This window comes from Cervus elaphus, chromosome 4, assembly GCF_910594005.1.
Source record: "Cervus elaphus chromosome 4, mCerEla1.1, whole genome shotgun sequence".
Classification (NCBI taxonomy): domain Eukaryota; kingdom Metazoa; phylum Chordata; class Mammalia; order Artiodactyla; family Cervidae; genus Cervus; species Cervus elaphus.
In genome coordinates this window covers 46,463,238-46,476,758 of record NC_057818.1, presented here as the reverse complement: position 1 = coordinate 46,476,758, position 13,521 = coordinate 46,463,238, and the positions used below count along the sequence as shown (strand labels likewise).

The 13,521-nt window shown below is 42.7% G+C and overlaps 2 pseudogenes across 1 annotated transcript in view; one reads left to right on the top strand and one right to left on the bottom strand.

The window, feature by feature from the left end:
• The window catches only part of LOC122688028, a 73,404-nt pseudogene that overhangs the window by 30,584 nt on the left and 29,299 nt on the right, over positions 1–13,521 (top strand). The gene's annotated exons all lie outside the window — the stretch shown is intronic.
• Positions 9,272–10,405, bottom strand: LOC122688036 (annotated as a pseudogene).

Genomic DNA, 13,521 nt, shown 5'->3' with positions numbered 1-13,521 from the left:
AATTGGGAAAGGACTATGTCAAGGCTGTATATTGTCACCCTGCTTATTTAAGTTATATACAGAGTACATCATGAAAAATACTGGGCTGGATGAATCACAAGCTGGAATCAAGACTGCCAGGAGAAATATCAGCAACCTCAGACATGCAGATGATACCACTCTAATGGCAGAAAGTGAAGAGGAACTAAAAAGTGTCTTGATAAGGGTGAAAGAGGAGAGTGAAAAAGCTAGTTTGAAACTCAACATTTGGAAAACTATGATCATGGCATCTGGTCCCATCACTTCATGGCACAGAGAAGGGGAAAAAATGGAAGCAGTGACAGATTTTATTTTTTTGGGCTCCAAAATCACTGTGGACAGTGACTGCAGCCATGAAATTAAAAGATGCTTGCTCCTTGGAAGGAAAGCTATGACAAACCTAGACAGCGTATTAAAAGGCAGAGACATTACTTTGCTGACAAAGATTTGGATAGTCAAATGTATAATTTTTCCAGGAGTCACGTACCGAATGTGCGAGTTGGACCACGAAGAAGGCTGAATTCTGAAGAATTGATGCTTTTGAATTATGGTGCTGGGGAAGGCTCTTGAGAGTCCCTTGAACAGCAAGGAGATCAAGCCAATCAATCCTAAAGGAAATCAACCCTGAATATTCATTGGAAGAACTGATGCTGAAACTGAAGCTCCAATACTTTGGCCACCTGATGCGAAGAGCTGACTCATTGGAAAAGACCCTGCTGCTGGGAAAGACTGAAGGCAAGAGGAGAAGGGGATGACAGAGGATAAGGTGGTTGGATGGCATCACCGGTTCAATGGACATGAATTTGAGCAAGGTTTGGGAGATAGTGAAGGACAGAGGAGACTGGTGTGCTGCAGTCCGTGGGGTCACAGAGGGTCGGATGACTGAGCGACTGAACAGCAGCAGCAACATTATATCCCAGTAATTATTTGTCTTGTAACTGGAAGTTCATACCTTTTACCACTTTCATCCAATACCCCCTCCCCTATTCCCTTCCTTTGGTCACCACAAATCTGGTTTCCTTTATTTTATTTTTATTATGAGCTTGTTTAAAGTATAGTTGACCTATCCCTGGTGCACAATATCCTGATTTGATATTTCTATACAGAACAATAAAACCACTGTGATGTCTAGTTATCATCCATCACCATAAAAAATATTACGTTATTACTGACTATATTCCCCATGCTGTACATAAATGTGATTCATTTATTTTTTAGCTAGGACTTTGTACCTCTTAGTTTTCCCTTACCTATTCCACTTATTCCCCCACCCCCTTCTGTATGTATGATTCTTTTTCTGTTTCATTATGATTGTTCATTTGTATCATGTTGGTAGTAAAATTATTACCATAATCAAATTAGTTAACACATCTATCAGCGCACAAAGCTACCTCTTGATTGTTTTGGGGGAGTGTTGAATGCTTAAGATTTACTTTCCTAGCATATTTTTAAGTACAAAATGCAGTATTGTTAACCATAGTTACAATGTTATATATTAGACCTTCAGACCAAATTCACCTTATAACTGAAATTTTCTATTTTTTTTTTACCAGCTTGTCCCCCACCTTCCAGCCCCTGACAACCTTCATTCTGTTTTCAGTTTCTATTTTTTTTTAATATTCTATATATAAGTGATATCATACAGTATTTCTATTTTTCTGATTTGACCTACTTCACTTATAGTAATTCCCTCAAGGTCCATTTGTGTTGTCTTAATTGGCAGAATTTAATATTTCTCAAGGCTTAATAATATTCATTTCTGTACATATAATACATCTTCTTTGTCCATTCATCCATTGTCAGACACTTGAGTTGTTTCCTTATCTTGCCTATTGTGATGAACGCTGCAATGATCAAGGGAGAGCAGATATCTTTTTGAAGCAGTGGTTTTATTTCTTTTGTACATATGCTGAAAAGTGAAATTGCTGCATCATATGCTAGACAATCATAGTTAATATTTAAATTATATTTTTGAGGGTCCTCAATCCTGTGTTCTATAGTGGTTGTCCAAGTTCATATTCCCACCAGCAGTGTACAAGTGTTCACTTTCAGGCCAGGGATTTTAAAAAGCCAGTGGAGGACTTCTATGGTGGTCAAATGGTTAAGAATCCACCTGCCAAGATCGGGGACATGGGTTCTATCCCTGGTCCAGGAAGATCCCACAAGCCACAGGGCATCTAAGCCTGTGCGTTACAACTATTGAAGGCTGCATGCCCTAGAGACCCTACTCTGCAACAAGAAAAGCCACTGCAATGAAAAGCCCACGTACCACAAGTAGAGAGAGCCCATGTGCAACAGTGAAGATACAGCACAGGCAAAAATAAATAAAATTAAAAAGCAAATGTCTTATTGTCTTCTTCTACCTGAGTTCAAAGGACTCTGAGCCCTCTGGAGATGGTGGAATCACCAAGCAGAAGGAGATGGGATTTGTGAACTATATGTGGGTCACTTGAAATGCCCACATTTTGAGGTTGTGATAATGTGAAATAAACTTGTATCTTGTAAGCTATTGATTTGAGGGGGTTTATTTGTTACAGCCTCTAGCATGACTCTAAACAGTATACTTTCTAGACCTTGGTGCCCACTAGCCCAGTGCATCTCAAACTAGTTTTGGTTGTGGCATTGGATCTGTTTTTTACGTCCCCAGTCTGTCATGTATTGATCCTTTTGGGTAATACTTTGTTCAAGAGGACAAAACTCTTTATCTTATACTTGGAGGCCATGACACTGTCAAATTGCTGTAAATTTCCATGCACCTACTGTAAATTTCTGCCTAGCTTGTTGTAATTAACATTAACAGTCAGTGGACCGGTGCTGGCACCGCTCTCGCTTATCACACCGTGTTATTTTTCTCCATAGCATTTACATTCCCTGTAGCTATCTTGTTTATTTAAAGCTCTGTCTGTAAGCTCCATCAGAAAGGGGTCTGATTTCTTTTGTTCTTTTGCATTCCTAGTTCCTGTTGTCATGCCTGGTAAATAGTAGGCGCTCAGGAAGCATTGTTGAATGATGGCTAAATCACAAGCAATGGTGTTGGTGGAAAAAGGACGAGGCAACCATAACTGTTATGGAAGCTCTCTACAATCCTGACTTGAATTCTAGCCAGTTCACTCACAGATGCTTGATTCCCGAGTTTTCTGATAGACAACAAGTACCCAGATTAGGTCCAGCCTCCTTTATCCCCTACTAGATTTCTCTGATTACAGATAGGTCCACTGTGGATGGTCAATATCTGGTGATATGTCTTCCCCCCCTGATTTATAAGTTCTGAGAGGGTGGGGATTTGATCTGAAGTTGACTGCTGTATCCCCAAAGTCAGGTAGTTCAGTCAAGACCCTTAGCTGACATAAATGGGTTTGTGGTGTGTGTTTGGGCAGAAGCAGAGACTGCCCTGGGGAAACAGTGTGCTACACTGTCTCCCATGACCCCCACCCCTCGGCAGGGTCCCAGGGTTGGTCTTGAGCTCTGGCCAGAGTTATCACTTCCTTCCTCCGTCAGCCACCCCAAAGTGCTTCAGGTCAAAACACCTGGCACACCAGATATTGGCGCATGTGGATACTGAGAGCCTAGGTTAATAACTGTTGTATATTATGGTGGTTTTCTTCATGAGTTGGAGATTAGGTCACCGTTGAAAAATGGCTGTTATTAATATAATCCAGCTGTTGAGAGCAGCGATGCATGCCATAATAATTCCTGCCAGTGCAAAACTGAAGACTTTGTGGGAGGTCTCGGCTGCCAAGGCTCGTTCATTCCTACGGTTGTGGCGCCTTGTCTGAGTTTGGGAGGAGAGACAGAACAGGCATAGATGGGTTTAAAAGGGTTATTGCGGGGGGTGGGGGTGGGGATGAAGGTGCTGCAAGGACTCAGGGTGGGGTCTGAGCCAACAGGATGGAGAACATGGATGAAATTGATTTCAGGGTCAGGGCCAGGAGGGAGAGAGAGGGGAGGGTGAGGACTGACACGATGCACATGCCCACCTGGGAAGAATAGTACAAGGCTGCAGTGCCTAAAGGACAGCACAGGAGATAGGCCAAGATCGCCAGCAAGAGGTGGTCACTGGGGGCCTCGTCAGACACACTTTCAGATTCCTGGGGACAGGGAGTGAGTGATAGCTCAGCATGGCTTCTGGACCCTGCCATTCCCTGTAACTTCCTTCCTTGACTGTCCTTGATTCCTATAAAATCTTCACTGACACTCTTTAAAAGTCTCACTGACTCCAACTCACACCATTTTCCTTCAAACCTTATTACCCACTCTAACACATACCTTTACGCCATAACTCCCAGACCCTCTCTTCTCCCCACCCCCATGCCCTATAACCTCTCTCTGTTCTTTGTAACATTTTCTCCATCTGACTACTTTGCTCCTCTCTACAGCATGTCTCACTTGACCCCTCCCACTGTTCCCCTAAAGTCCCTACTGATTCTGAGAACTCTCACTTGACCTCCCTGTACCTCAGCTGACCCATTGTTACAGTTTGTTTCCATTAACACCCTTATTGTCCCCCAAGCAGCCTTCTCTTTGTCCCTATAAACCACCCTACTATGAAGACCCTCACTCAACACTAACACACTTTTCATATGTAAAACCTCCATTGTCCCCCTAAAAGCTCTCACCCTATGATACTTCTAATGTCTTTAATAGGCCTCTGCTTGTCCCTTTTATAATAATACCACTCATTTTGACCCTAAGCATCTGTCTTGGTCCTGTTATGACCCTTATTGTTCATCTAAAAATTCCTCCCTTTCCCCCACCCCCATATGCTCTCACTTGGCTTCTCTAAGATGTTATTTGAGCAAATATAAACTCCAAGTCCTCTCCTTGTCCACTCATAGCCTCTTCTCTGTCCACTCTTAAAGACCTGACCAGTTCCTCTTAACACCTTCTCTCTGCCTCTAAAATGAGCTTGGTGATCTTTTGAATTCTTCTCCCTCCACTAATTACAACCTTCCAGTTCCCCAAAATCCTTGAATAATTCTCTATACCCTCTCTGCCCTCTAATGAAGCCCTCCTTGCCCCTTCATTCCCCACTCCCTCTAGCTCTCGTTCTCCCTCCTGTCACCCCATAAATTCTCTCCCTGCCCCCCTCACCTCCATTAGGGCATACGGATCTGACACCACTAAGGTAACATAGGGCCTGTCCCTCACTCCAGTCTGCCAGGGATTACCATGGAGACCGGATAGGCCCCACCTCCTATCCTAGAATATTCTATCATTCTACTTCTATGACTGATTGGAGGTTGTGTGTTAGGGTTGAGGAATCCAATTCTCATCTGGCTGAATTCTCATCGGAAGGAGCTCAGGCTCCTCCCAGTCTCTCTGATGAGTGATCAGTCCCAGGAAGGGAGAGACACCGCTTGGTGCAAGAGTGATATGAGCCTAGGAGTCTTAGGTTGCTTCAAACACCTTGAGAGGGATCATGTAGCAGTGGCAGGTGGAGGGTGATCTTTGCAAGAATGAACAGCTTTTCACATGCTTATTTGCCACCTGTACATCCCCTTTGACGTAGTGTCAGTTCAGGTCTTTCTACCATTAAAAAACAGTTGTTTTTTTTTTTTTTAATTACAGTTAGGTTTGAGGGTCATATATATTTTGAATCCAGATATCAAATATGTGATTTGAAAGTATTTTCTTTGGGTCTGTAGCTTAATCTTTTTATTTTCTAACAGTGTCCATTGCAGAGCAAAGTTTTTAATTTTGAGGGAGTCTAAGTTACTTTTTTTCTTTTATGGAGGTGTTTTTGGTATCATGTCTAAGAACTCTTTGCTTAACTCAGGAGGATTTTTTCCTATGTTTTCTTCTAAGTGTTAGATTTACAATGTACATTTAGCTCTATGGTCTGTATTGAGTATATCTGTATAAGATATGAGGTTTTCATTGAGATTAATTATATTTTGGTTATAGTGATCCAATTAAACACCATGAATACCCATTTTTTTCATAAATTACTTTTGGATTTCTTTTTAAAATAAATTGACCATATTTATTGTGTGCCTCTTTCTGCATTCCTTATTCTGTTGACCTATGTATTTATCTGTTTGCCAATACCACACTGTCTTATTAATGTACCTTTGTAATGATTCTTAAAATTGGGTAACATGAGTTCTATAACTTTATTCTTATTTTTCATAATTGTTTTGAATATACTTGTCTAGATCTACAAATTTTGTTGGTCTTTTAATAGGAATAGTGTTAGAATTTCATATCTACTTGAGAGATGACCCTTTCAACTAACGATTGTGGGAACACTTTTAAGTCTTCTTTTATTTCTTTCATCAGCTGCTGTTTTTTAAATAGACAGTGCATACACATAATCTCTTAGATATACACTCTACTAGTTTTTTTTTAACTATTTAAAATGGTATTTTAAAAAGGTATGCATTCTTATTTTTCATTGCTAGCATTTGCTAATATCTTAGATTTTTGCTTGTTGATATTGTACCTTGTGATCTTCTAAATGCATGTTACCAATTTTAGGAATATATATGTATGTGTGTGTTTTTCCTTCCATTTTTATTGAGATATAATTGACATATAGCACTGCATAGGTTTAAGGTGTACAGCATGATGATAGGACTTACCTATGTCATGAAATGATCACCACAATAAATCTAGTGAACATCCATCATCTCATACAGATACAAAATAACAGAAAAAAAATTTCTTTGCCTTGTGATGATTTACTCTTAGGATTTAGGATTTACTGTTTTAACAATTTATGTATAGAACTTACAGCAGTATTGATTATATTATCACATTGTACATAATATTCTAGTAGTGATTTGTCTTATAACTGGAAGTTTGTACCTTTTGCCACTTTCATCCAATTCCTCCTCCCCCACTCCCATCCTTTGGTCACCACAAATCTGATCTCTTTTATGAGTTTGTTTGAAGCATAATTGACTTATGCCTGGTGCACAATATAGTGATTTGATACTTCTATACATTACAAAATAATCATTGTGATAAGTCTAGTTTCATCAGTCACCATACAAAGATATTTCATTACTACTGACTATATTCCCCACGATGTACATAAATGTGATTCACTTATTTTTTAACTGGAAGTTTGGATCCCTTAATCTCCCTCATCTGTTCCACTTATCCTCCTTTTGGCAACTATTTGTATCTATGACTCTGTTTCTGTTTTGTTATGATTATTCATTTGTATCATATCTTTAGAGAAATTATTACCACAATCAAATTAATTAACACATCTGCTAGCTCACACAGTTACCTCTTTATTTTTTTGGGTGGGGGTGTTGAATGCTTAAGACTTATTTTCTTAGCAAGTTTTAAGTTCACAGTATAGTATTGTTAATGGTAGTTACAATGTTATATATTAGACCCTCAAACCTTATTCACCTTGTAACTGAAATTTTCTACTTTTTAAAAAGTTTTTACCAGCTTGTACTTTCCCTCCCACTTTCCAGCCCCTGGCAACCATCATTCTACTTTTAGTTTCTATGGGAATATATTTTAAAAAATTACATATGTAAGTGGTATCATACAGTATTAATCTTTCTCTGTTTGACCTGTTTCATTTATGGCAGTTCCCTCAAGGTCCATCTGTGTTGTCTTAATTGGCAGAATTTCATGTTTCTCACGGCTTAATGATATTCCTTTCTGTACATGTATCACATCTTCTTTATGTGGATGACATTCGTCTTTTATCAGACACTTGAGTTGTTTCCTTATCTTGCCTGTTGTCAATAATGCTGCAGTGATCAAGGGCGAACAGATATGTCTTTGAAGCAGTGATTTTCTTTCTTTTGGACATATGCCCCAAAGTGAAATTGTTGCATCACTTGATAGACAATCATAATTAATCTATAAATTATACTTTTGAGGGTCCTCCATTCTTTTTTCCATAGTGGTTGTCCAAGTTTACCTTCTCACCAACAATGTACAAGTGCTCACTTGTAGGCCAGGGATTTTAAAAAATCAAGTTGGGGATCTCACTGTCTACTTCTACCTGAATTCAAAGGACTCGGTCCTCTGGGGATGGTGGAATTACCAAATAGAAGGAGATGGGATCCCTGAATTATTTGTGGGTCACTTGAAATGCCCAAATTTGAGGTTCTGGGAATGTGAAATATACTTCTATTTTGTGAGCTAGTATATTTACTACAGCCACTAGCATGACCCAAAACAATATACTTTCTAGACCTCAGTGCCCGCTAGCCCATTGCATCTCAAACTATTTGTGATTGTAGTATAGGATCTGTTTTTGCTATCTTCTCCAGTCTGTCATGGATTGATCCTTTGGGGCTGTACTTTTTGTTTTTTTTTCAGGTTTAATGGGTTTAATAAGTTTACCCGTTCAGTTCCTATTTGCAGCACCCAATATTTCTTTGAAATACCAGACAGAACCGGCAGTGGCCAACAGTCAGATTCTCTGAGCATTCCATGTTGCAGTGGCACTTGTCCAAAATTGGTACCTCCCTATCGTCAAGTGAGCTTTAAATGCACCAGTGAAAAAAGCTTTTCTCCTTCAAGGGGAAGAAAGAAAATCACTCCTCAAAACCCAGCAAATGTGGCTGTGCAGTCTTTCTCCCTGTCCCATCTCTTCAGGCTTGTTTCTCCTTTTTTTTTTGCAGTGGAGCAAGAGACCAAAATCTAACTTGAGTTAAAGAAAAAAGACAGTGATGGCTATAAAGAGAGTAACCCGGAGCAGCAGAGCCTCCTGTCCCTCCCACAGCCAATATATGTGCATCACAGAAAAACAAAAATAATAGATCCATAATATACAGCAGCCAGAATCACAAAAATCCATTCATCCAAGGGTGGTGGGAGGCAGGAAGGGTAAGTGGAAGGGGAAATGGCACAAGGAGAAAGAGTATTCAAATCAGTCACGAGGCTGGCAAGTGTTAGAGAAGAGCTGCAGAAAAACCTGAGGTCCTTTCAGACTCACCAGTGTTTAAAGTCCACAGTGGTGTCAGGAAGATTCTGCCTTATGTGCACCAGAGACAAAAGTCTGGATTCCTCAGAGAGAAGGGAATGTGTCTAGGGCCTTTGGCATGGTGGGCCCCGCCTTCCCTGGGAGGGGATGGAGGTGAACCAGGAAAAGAGCTGCCATGGCGTCCGTCCTTCCGATCCCTCCCATCTCCTCCAGATGGAGGGTGATGGACTCAGGGGCCTGCAGCAGCCTTCAGTTCGGGCAAGAGATGGGTATGGTGAAGAAACTCTGCAGAAGTGGAAATTACTGCAGGTTCACCCATCTTGTGGAAGAGTCTGCTGCTTAAGAAAATTACTAAGGAGAAGAGGTGCAATTGGAAGGGGTATGCTTTGCCAGGGATCTTTGCTTCATTGGTGCTGATAAGGAATAAAGGGAAGAGGACAGAGAAGAGGCAGCCACTGACAATGTTGGAGGACTGCCATGCTGTGAGTAAAGCCAGGGGCAAACCAAATCCAAAGTAAGGCCAATTCCTTTCTGTGTTTGACAACCGCTGGTGCATTTCAATTCCTTTATTGAACCATCCACTGAAGCAGTATAGTGAGTAGAGCTTCCTTGATAGTTCAGTTGGTAAAGAATCTGCAGGAGACCCCGGTTCGATTTCTGGGTCAGGAAGATCTGCTGGAGAAGGGATATCCAGTATTCTTGGGTTTCCCTTGTGGCTCAACTGGTAAAGAATCCTCCTGCAAAGCAGGAGACCTAGGTTCAATCCCTGCATTGGGAAGATCCCCTGGAGAAGGGAAAGGCTACCCACTCCAGTATTCTGGCCTGGAGAATTCCATGGACTGTGAGTAGTGAGTAGAAAAGAGACATATGCAGAAGACTAACCAGACTAACCAGCTGGATGGGAAAGAGACTCACAGACATCCCCTGGAGGAAGAAGAGAGCCTGCAGCGAAAGGCTGAAGAGCATGTCAGCAATTATTTTGCTACCCTAGGGAATGTGGGAGGCTTCCTTCCTGATACCTCTGATGCCAGGTCAGCTATATCATGGCACCAAATTGAACTTATGACTTTGGTGAGTGCAAAGAGGGAGTGCACCGAGAAAGCTCTGAAAGTTGATCCAGGGAAAATCTCCATCCATGACCAAATAACCCCATGTAGTGATGGGATCACCAATAATCCGGGCCACTACTGACTGAAGCACAGGAATAAACACTTGATGAAACAAGAGGAGATTGAACCAGGAAACTCCACCATTCCAAGTGCAGCACTGAAAAATTCTCCTAACAACATGTGGTTCACTCTCCTGCTTCCCCTCAGTGCTCTGGGCTCTTCTCTGAGCCAGGACACTGCTTGACCTTCTTGGACACTGCTCCTCTCTCTTTTGTTGAATTTGAGCATCTAGCTTTGAGATGGTATAAATTCCCCAGGTGGAGGTTTTGATTCCCCTGGCAGGGTCCCGCAGAAAGGTTTTGACACTGTAAGCCATTTCTTCACTGCCTAAACTATCAACTATACAAAGGAGAGAGAGGTATCCCTAGACCTTTCATCGTGAGGGACACAGCTGCTTTGCCACCGGGGCTCCGGCTCTAGCCGGGCCTCTCGCCCTATGCAGACCCGCTCAGCTCCTCCCAGCCCAACATGCCAGGCCACCCACTCCTTGCCCCGGTGCTCCCAGACCAAGGCCGCTGCACCCATACTCTGGCCTACACTTGGTTCAACCAGACAAGACTCTTTATTTTTATTTTTTAATTTTTAATTGAAATAAGACTCTTGATCTTATACTTGGATGCCATGACAATGTCAAATTGCTGTAAGTTTGAACGTATGGCTTCCCTGGTGGTTCAGAAAGTAGATAATCTGCCTGCAATGCAGGAGACACTGGTTCAATTCCTGGGTTGGGAAGATTCCCTGGAGAAGGGACTGGCAACCCACTCTAGTACTCTTGAGTGGAGAATCCCATGGACAGAGGAGCCTGGTGGGCTACAGTCCATGGGTGTCACAAAGAGTCAGACAGGCCTGAACAACTAACATTTTCACTTTCAACGTGCCTACTGGCGATTACTGGTGATGGCCAGTGACACCTGGCATGCTGCAGTCCATGGGGTCACGAGGAGTCGGACATGACTGAGTGACTGAATTGAACTAAACTGGCAATTTCTGCACCTGTCTTGTGTACTTAACACTAACAGTCGGTGGACCAGTACTGGCATTGCTTTAGCTTATTACCCTGTGATATTTTTCTCCATAGTATTTACAGTCCCTGTAATTACCTTGTTTATTTAGAGGGCTATTTGTTTATGGTTTTCTTCTCACTAGAGCATAAGCTCCATTAGAAAGAGGTCTGATTTATTTTGCTCTGTTGCTTTCCCGGTTAGTGGCCGAGACATAGTAGGTGCTCATAAAGTATTGTTGAATGATGCCTAAATCACATGGTGTTGGTGGGGAGAGGAGGCAACCATAGCTGTTATGGAAACTCTCTACATTCCTACCTGGCCTGAATTCTAGTCAGTTCACTCACAGCTGCTTGACTCTCTCATTTTCTGGTAGACCACAAGTACCCCAGATTAGGCGCAGATTAGGTTCAGCCTCCAATACCCACCACTGGATTTCCCCAATTACAGATAGTTCTAATGTGGATGGTCACTATCTGGTGATATGTCTTCCCTCCTTGGTTTATAAGTTCTGAGAGGGTGGGGATTTGATCTGAAGTTGACTGCAGTATTCCCAAAGTCAGGCAGCTCAGTCAAGGCCCTTGGTTGACATAAACAGGTTTGTGGCATGTATTTGGGTAGGAGGGGAGGTTGCCTGGAGAAACAGAGCCCTACATGTCTCCCATGAGCCCCACCCCCTTGGCAGGGTCCCAGGGTTGGTTTGAGCTCGGTCCAACAGGCTGCCTGAGTTACCACTTCCTTCTCCCATCAACCACCTCAAGGTGATTCAAGTTAGAACACCTGGCACGCCAGACACTGGCCCAAATGGATACTTAGAGCCTTGATAAGTAATACTGTTGTATATTTTTGTGGTTTTCTTCATGAGCCGGCGATGAGGTTACCGTTTAAAAGTGGCTATTGCAAATATAATCCAGACAACGATAGCAGTGATGCATGCCATAACAATTCCCGCCACTGAATAACTGTAGGCTTTGTGGGAGAACTTGACTGCCAAGGCTCGGTCATTCCTACGGTTGTAGCTCCTTGTCTGAGTTTGATAGGAGAGACAGAACAGGAAGAGATGGGCTTAAAAGGGTTATTGGAGGGGTGAAGGCACTGCAAGGGTGGGGTCTGAGCCAACAGGATGGAGAATATGGATGAAATTTATCCAGGGTCAGGGCTTCCCTGGTGGCTCAGATGGTAATGAATCTGCCTGCAATGCAGGAGACCCAGGTTTGATCCCTGGATTAGGAAGATCCCCTGGAGAAGGGAATGGCTACCCACCCCTGTATTCTTGTCTGGAGAATTCCGTGGACAGAGGAGCCCGGTGGGCTACAGACCATGGGGTTGGGAAGAGCTGGACACGACTGAGCAACTAGCACACACACAGGGCCAGGAGGGAGAGAGAGGGGAGGGTGAGGACTGACACGATGCACATTCCCACCTTGGAAGAATAGTACAAGGCTGCAGTGCCTAAAGGACAGCACAGGAGATAGGTCACGATCGCCAGCAGGAGGTAGTCCTTGGGGGGCTTCTCAGCCATAATTTCAAATGCCTGGGGAGAGGGAGTGGGTTATGGCTCAGTATGGCTTCTGGACCCCACCATTCCCTGTAACTTCCTTCCTTGATTGTCCTTGATTCCTGTAAAATCTTCACTGACACTCTTTAAAAGACTCACTGACTCCCTCTAACTCACACTGTATTCCCTCCAACCTTACTATCCATTTTAATAAATCCATTTACCCTGTAACTCCCAGACCCTCTCTTCTCCGCACCCCCATGCCCTATAACCCCTCTGTTCTCTGTAACATTTTCTCTATCTCCTGTAAGCTACTCCCTGTCTTCTACAACTGCCTTGCTGCTCTCTACAGCATGTCTCACTTGACCCCTTCCACTGTCCCCCTAAAGTCCTTTCTGACTCTGAGGACTCTCACTTGACCTCCTTGTACCTCAACTGACCCACTGTAATACTTTGTTTCCATAAACACCCTCATTGTCCCCCAAGCAACCTTCTCTTTGTCCCTATAAACCAGCCGTCTAAGAAGACCCTCACTCAGCACTAATACATTCACTTTTCATGTGTAAAACCTCCATTGTCCCCTTAAAGACTTTCACCCTATAATACTTTAATGTCTTTAATAGCTCTCTGCTTGTCCCTTTTATAATAATATCACTCTTTTGCCCCTAAGCATCTATCATGGTCCGGTTATGACCCATTATTGTTCACCTGTAAACTCCTCCCCTCATCTATCCCCCACGCCCGTATCCTCTCACTTGGCTCCTTCAAGACCTTCTTTAAGCAACTGTAAACTCGAAGTCTCTTCTTATCCACTCATAGCTTCTTCTCTGTCCCTTATAAAGACCTGCCTTGCGTCCTCCTAACGTCTTCTTTCTACCTCTGAAACCAGCTTTAAACTCCTTCTTCCTCTTAATTACACAACCCCCCTGTTCT